Source organism: Danio rerio, chromosome 21 (assembly GCF_052040795.2).
Source record: "Danio rerio strain M-AB ecotype USA chromosome 21, GRCz13ab, whole genome shotgun sequence".
NCBI lineage: Eukaryota > Metazoa > Chordata > Actinopteri > Cypriniformes > Danionidae > Danio > Danio rerio.
Window position 1 is genome coordinate 3,222,501 of NC_141041.1, and position 7,500 is coordinate 3,230,000.

The 7,500-nt window shown below is 41.1% G+C and overlaps 1 long non-coding RNA gene across 1 annotated transcript in view; it reads left to right on the forward strand.

Moving 5' to 3' along the window:
* Positions 1 to 7,500, forward strand: part of LOC147838686 (uncharacterized) — a 1,589,207-nt gene that overhangs the window by 1,132,506 nt on the left and 449,201 nt on the right. The gene's annotated exons all lie outside the window — the stretch shown is intronic.

Sequence of the window (7,500 nt, forward strand, 5' to 3'; positions counted from 1 at the left end):
AGTGCAAGTACAGTAAAAGTACCAAAAAGTGTAAAGTAGCAAAAAAGTAGTGCAAGTAGTATAAAAGGATGAAAAAATGTGAGTAACAGTATCAAAAATGTAAAATACAAAAAAAAAAATGCAGTGCGAGTACAGTAAAATACCAAAAACCTTTATAAAAGTTTTTTGGAGCCTTAGTGAGCAGGAAAAAACATGAAAAGATCTGTGTGCATGTGTATTTTTGTGCGTGCGTGTGTTTGTTTGTTTGTTTGTTTGTTTACACACCAGAGTTGATTATGGATCTGTGTGGGATTTCCGTATGTGTTTTTGTGACATGTCGTGTGTGTGTGTTAGGCTGTGTACTTCTGCTGGCAGGGAAACACTCACTGGAGAAAGCCTGCATAAAGCTGATCTGCCCTCTGTCAATTATTCAAAGCAGGATTTGTGTGTCTTTCATCTGTTGAGCTTCTGACAGTGTGTGTGAGTGAGAGAGAGATTAAGGTAATGGACACAAAAACTGTGTGAGAGAGATTCAGGAGATGGACAGAAAAACTGTTTCTGTGTTTGTTTCTGTGTGTATAGAGAATATACAGTCTGTACAGTAGAAACATCATTACAGTTATGAGAAGTCCCCATAAAGATAGCTGTATAAAAGTGTGTGTGTAAGCTAGTATGTGGAAACTTTAGTCATTAAAGTACATGGTATATTGATTAATAATCCTTCATTTTTCTTCAGCTTAGTCTCTATTTCAGGGGTCGCCACAGTGGAATGAAATGCCAACTATTCCAGCATATGTTTTACACAGCGAATGCCCTTCCAGATGCAATCCATAACTGGGAAACACCCATAAACACACACACACACACACACACACACACACACTATGGACAATTTAGTTAATCAATTCACCTATAGCGCATGTGTTTGGACTGTGAGGGGAAATCAGAGCACCGAGAGGAAATCCACACCAACACAGGGAGAACATGCAAACTCCACACAGAAATGCCAACTGGCCCAGCCGGGACTGGAACCAGTGACCTTCTTGCTGTGAGGCGACAGTGCTAACCACTTGGTGGTACATTCTACGGCGGTGACCAGTGAAATAGAGACTAATCTTAAGGAAAATGAACGGATATACAGGAGGGCTAGTAATTCAATTTAGGAGGGCTAATAATTCTGACTTCAACTGTAATAGACCCTCTTTAAGTGAGGCGTTATGAAAGCAGGGAAGAAATGCATTCTAAAGTTCAAAGTGTGTGTGAGAGAGAGAGAGAGAGAGCTGCAGGCGTAATGAGCAGCACGATCTCTGAAAGTTTGCATGCAGAAAGGGAATGTTTTGGCAGACAGGAGAATTTAAACAGGCACCAATTACAGCCTCCCGCTCGCCCACAGGGGTCTCTTCACCCCTGCTGCAGGTGTGTGTGTAAAAGAGAGAGACTGTGAGTGTTTGAGTGAGTGAGTGTGTGTACCAGCGCAGTTTCTCACACACACATATACACAGACTTAACTAACAGCTCCCTGTTTTCCAGGTTATTTGCATGAAATTAGACGCCCACTGATGCACGTAATTGCATATCAATTAAAACCAATATCACATGTCCAGATAATGATGGGGTGAGATTAGAGAACATTGTGCTGCTGTTCACAACTAAGTTTACACTTTTATTTATTTATTTATTTTTTTTAGTTTGGAATAATATATGAAGAGTTCAGATGCAAAAGTCGCTAAACGCCACTTCCGCCATAAAGGACATGATGACATTGAGTGAAAAATTCAGGTACGTAGTACATCATCAACAAATACATTTGCTTCTAATCATCTAAATCGCAGCGTCAGCGCATTCAGAAATAACAGTTTGTTGGCAAAAGCTGCTAAACGCCACTTGCCTTTTGCCCCTTTCACACAGTGATACCGGTAAATATCTGGAAAATTTCCGGAACGACTTTATCGGTATATTCAAAAAAGCGCTGTTCACACAGGCGAGGACGTTACGGAAATTTTCCGGAAAAGAGCATTCACACATCCATTCCAAAATACCGGTAAATTCTGACATCATTCACCACAAATGAGCTTTAAACGGCTGCGCTTGTATTTGTAAACATTTGACTACATCACAAACTCTGTGGAGGATCAATATTGTGAACAACTTTCGCAGGATCACTTTCGCATGTCGAGATGTTCAAAATTAAGTGCGTTTGCAGGCGCTCACAGGCTGTTTCACAGGCACACGCAAAGCTTGAAGGTAAACAAACAACGGCTTATCATAAGCATCTCATCGATGATTATTTACACAGTTGGTATTAAGAAGAACATATAAACGTTATCTGACTAACTTCTAGCAGCTAAATGTGTCTAGAAAAATATTCAAAGGTTTTTATTCTCATAAACCGCGCGGACGTGAATGCGTCTGACTGTTGTGATTGGCTAAAGCAGACGTCTCACGTCAGCACGTTCTAGACGTGCACGCGCTTATTACGGCAATCTTCCATCTGCATTCACACAGCGCAGCATTCCGGCAAATTGCCGGTAATGTTACAACTTCTCTTTCCGGAAAATAGCCAGAACGAATTTACCGGTATTTTCAAAAAGGACCTGTTCACACATACAGACCTTTCCGGAAAATTGCCGGCAATTTGTATGTGTGAACAGGTCCTTATGTGTGAAAGGGGCTTTTGACAGCAAAAGCCGCTATATTCCGAGAACCAATCAGAAGTGTGAATCGAATCATGTGTTTTCGATGTAGCAGTGCGCTGATATGCTGGCTTTTATGGGGCTTTTTTTATTCCTCTTTTGATGAACTGGATGAGTCTGTCCAGCCTGATCTCACAAGGAAATGTACGTATTTCACGTTTTGACAGTTTAGTCGCTAATTCGCACAAATTCGTATGAGTTCAGGAAACATACGAAAATGTACGATTTTAAAAAGGAGGTGTGTCACCCCACCCCTAACCCCAACCGTCATTAGGTGATGAGCAAAACATACTAAGTTGTACGTATTAGATCGTACGAATTCATACGAATTAGCCACTTAATCAAAAAGTTACGACTTGTCATGAGATTGTGTTGGTCTGTTCGACTGTCAGTGAATGGCAAATGAAAACGTCCCTTACCTCAAAACTCTGCATTATAAGAAAAAGAAAACACACTGTACAGTGAATTTCAGTGAATATATATACATATACACATATATATATATATATATATATATATATATATATATATATATATATATATATATATATACATATATATATACATATATATAAGTAAGAATATTATAGGAAATACTGTGAGAAATTCTTGAATCTGTCAAGCATCATTTGGGAAATATTTGAAGAGAAAATTCACAGGAGGGCGAATAATTTTGACTTCAACTGCATATAATCCAAACCTCCGGGAGTGTTTTAGCGTGCCACTAAAGTTTTTGGACTCTTACAAGAGAGAAGGAAAGTTTATTAGTGGCCCGTTTCAGCTGCAGAGGCTCTAACAGCTGGTGCTGGATGTGAATGTGAGCTCATTTGCATTTTTATAGCGGCCATTAGAATGAACAGGGAACCCTGCGCTCTTCCTTCCTGCGTCTCCATCCCCTTTTTTTCTGATTCTCCAGAATCATTCAGAAAGCTCGCGGTGGTTTCCTCCACGCTCCGGATAGGGTGTGAGATGGATTTCTCTCCCAACAGCCCTCCAGGGAACCGTTTTTAGCTCTAAACAAAACTGAGAGCGGAGACTCATTTCACACATGGCCCTCGTCTTCATCTGATGCTTTTGTGATGGTAATGGCCATTGACGTGAAAAGCCATCAAAACTCTGCGGTTTAGAAGTGTGTGTGGTGAACATCTGAACGCCTGATAGCTGATGACATCACAGGCCAGAGGTCAAACCGTGGTCATCGTATACACTCAAAAAATATTTAGGCCTAACAAATATTGATGTTTTCCCAGTGATAAGTTGCGGCTGGAAGGGCATCCTCTGCATAAAAATGTGCTGGATAAGTTGGCGGTTCATTCCACTGTGGCAACCCCAAATTAATAAAGGGACTAAGCCAAAAAGAAAATGAATTAAAATATTGATGTATTCTGATTTTGCGTAATCCATTTTGATTATGCACTGGGCAGCACGGTGGCGCAGTGGGTAGCACAATCGCCTCACAGCAAAAAAGTTGCTGGTTCGAGCCCCAGCTTGGTCAATTGGCATTTCTGAGTGGAGTTTGAATGTTCTCTCCGTGTTGACTTGGGTTTCCTCCGGGTGCTCCGGTTTCCCCCACAAGTCCGAAAATCATGTGGTGAATTGGGTAAGCTAAAATTGTCCGTAGTGCATGAGTGTGTATAGATGTTTCCTGGTGATGGGTTGCAGCTGGAAGGGCATCCACTGCGTAAAACATATGCTGGATAGGTTGGTGGTTCATTCCACTGTGGCAACCCCAGGTTAATAAAGGGACTAAGCTGAAAAGAAAATGAATGTATGAATTGCCTACTTTTAACATAACATTAAAATAAGATAGTTTGAAGAATGTTGAAAACCTGTAACCATTGATTTCCATAGTAAGAAAAACATATACCATGGAAGTCATTAGCACACAGTGATACCGGTAAATATCTGGAAAATTTCTGGAACGACTTTACAGGTAAATAAAAAAAGCGCTGTTCACACAGGCGAGGACGTTACGGAACTTTTCCGGAAAAGAGCATTCACACATCCATTCCAAAATACCGGTAATTCTGACATCATTAACCAGAAATGAGCTCTAAACGGCTGCGCTTGTGTTTGTAAACATTTGACTACATCACAAACTCTGTGGATGGATCAGTATTGTGAACAACTTCGTTGAAAACATATAGAGGAACACTTTCGCATGTCGAGATGTACATGATATGTGTGTGTGTGGGCACACGCAAAGCTTGAAGGTAAACAAACAACAGCTTATCATAAGCATCTTATCGATAATTAAATACACGGTTGGCATTAAGATGAACATATAAACGTGATCTGACAAATTTCTAGCAGCTAAATATGTCTGGAAAAATATTCTAAGGTTTTTATTCTCATAAACCGCGCGGACGTGAACGCGTCTGACTGTTCTGATTGGCTAAAGCAGACGTCTCGCGTCAGCACGTTCTAGATGTGGACGCGCTCTTTCCGGCAATCTTCCTTCTGCGTTCACACAGCGCAGCATTCCGGCAAATTACCGCTAATGTTAACTTCTCTTTCCGGAAAATAGCCAGAACGAATTTACCAAAGGGCCTGTTCACACATGCACACGTTTCCAGAACATTGCCGGTAATTTTCCGGAAAGGTGTGTATGTGTGAAAGGGGCTATTGGTTACAGGTTTCCAGCATTTTCTAAAATATCCTACATTGTTCAGCAGAAGAAACTCTGTTATACTTTAAGTGACTTACAATTTAAGAGATGTTCAGTTAAAATAGTTACATATACACTACCTGACAAAAATCTTGGTACCTGATTAATAAAGTCACCTGGAATGGCAAAGAAAGCGTTCCTGCAGGACTCCCACAGTTCATCAAGATTCTTTGGGTTCATCTTCAACACCTCCTTCATCTTACCCCAGACATGCTCAATAATGTTCATGTCTGGTGACTGGGCTGGCCAATCCTGGAGCACCTTCTTTGCTTTCAGGAGCTTTGATGAGGAGGCTGAAGTATGAGGAGCGCTATCCTGCTGGAGAATTGTCCCTCTCCTGTGGTTTGTAATGTAATGGGCAGCACAAATGTCTTGACACCTCAGGCTGTTGATGTTGATCATCAACTCTGCAGATCTCTTGCACGCCCCCATACTGAATGTAACCCCAAACCATGATGTTTCCTTCACCAAACTTGACTGATTTCTGTGGGAATCTTGGCTCCATGCTGGTTCCAGTAGGTCTACTGCAGTATTGGTGATGATTGGGATGCAGATCAACAGATGACTCATTAGAAAAATCCACCTTCTACCACTTTTCCAACCAATCAACTAGAAGTCAGGCTATTATTTGTTGCTCTTACAACTGAGATCCACCACAAGACTTTTGTAAAGTAGTGTATTCCAAGCAATTACTATAGTAATTGTGAGTTATGCATAATTACATGTAACCTAACCCGCATTCTAACCCCAACCATGCAGTAAATACATGTAATTAATTCATATGACTCAGTAGTTAATGAATAGTTATTGCGTTACCTTAAAATAAACACAGAGCAGAAGAGTTTGGGAAAAAATGCTGGAAACCAAAAACTATTAACTTCCAAAGTATGTGTTTTTCTTACTATGGAAGTCAATGGTTACAGGTTTTCAACATTCTTCAAAATATCCTATTTTAACATTGGGTCTATATTTACAATTCATTCGTTCATTTTCTGACAGCTTAGTGCCTTTATTTATCAGGGGTCACCACAGCTGAGTGAACCACCAACTTATCCAGCAGATGTTTTACACAGCTTTCAGCCACAACCCAGCAATGGGAAACACCCGTACACACTCATTCACAGACCTACATGACAGCCAATGTAGTTCATCAATTCACCTGTAGTGTATGTGTTTGGACTGTGGGGGGAATCAGAGCACCGTGTCGCCCTCCATATTTACATTTAGTCATAATTGATCCAATAATAAACTTTGTCACTGATATTTGTTAGTTAAACATAAATGAAATGTAACGTGTATTTATATAGCGCATTTATTGTGTATGGCCATACACCCAAAGCGCTTCACAATCAGGAGGGGGGTCTCTCCACACCACCACCAGTGTGCAGCATCCATGGGACAACGGCTCCAGTGCGCTCACCACACACCAGCTATTGGTTGAGTGGAGTGACAGTGATAGAGCCAATTCAGTGGAAGGGGAGGATTAGGAGGCCATGATCGTAAGGGCCGATAGAGGGACTTTGGCCAGGACACCGGGGTTACACCCCTGCTCTTTCACGAGAAGTGCCATGGGATTTTTAATGACCACAGAGAGTCAGGACCTCGGTTTAACGTCTCATCCGAAAGACTGCGCCCACTGACAGCGTAGTGCCCCCTTCACTTTCACTGGGGCATTAGGACTCACACAGACCACAGGTTGAGCGCCCCCTGCTGGCCTTACTGACCACTTCCAACAGCAACCAAGTGTTCCCTAGTGGTCTCCCATCCAGGTACCTACCAGGTACTGGATTTATGCAGTAGTATCAATAAATCCAATGTGTTTTAAATTCTTCTTATTATTGTAAAAACACGTTGGATTTAATCTGCTGTGTGGAGTATGGAGCTGCATCAAATTTTGCCCCTGAATTTTAAGTAAATTATTATGGGGGGTTCCCAGTACTAGGTTGCAGCTGAAAGGGCACCCGCTTTGTAAAACACATGGAATAGTTAATGTTTCATTCCGCTATGGCAACCCTTTAAATGGACTAGACGAAGGAAAATAAATGAATGTTGTAAACCTGTAACCATTGACTTCCATATTATTTATCCTTCTTATGGAAGTCAATGGTTACAGGTTGCCAACATTTTTCAATGTGTCTTCATTTAATTCCAACATAAGAA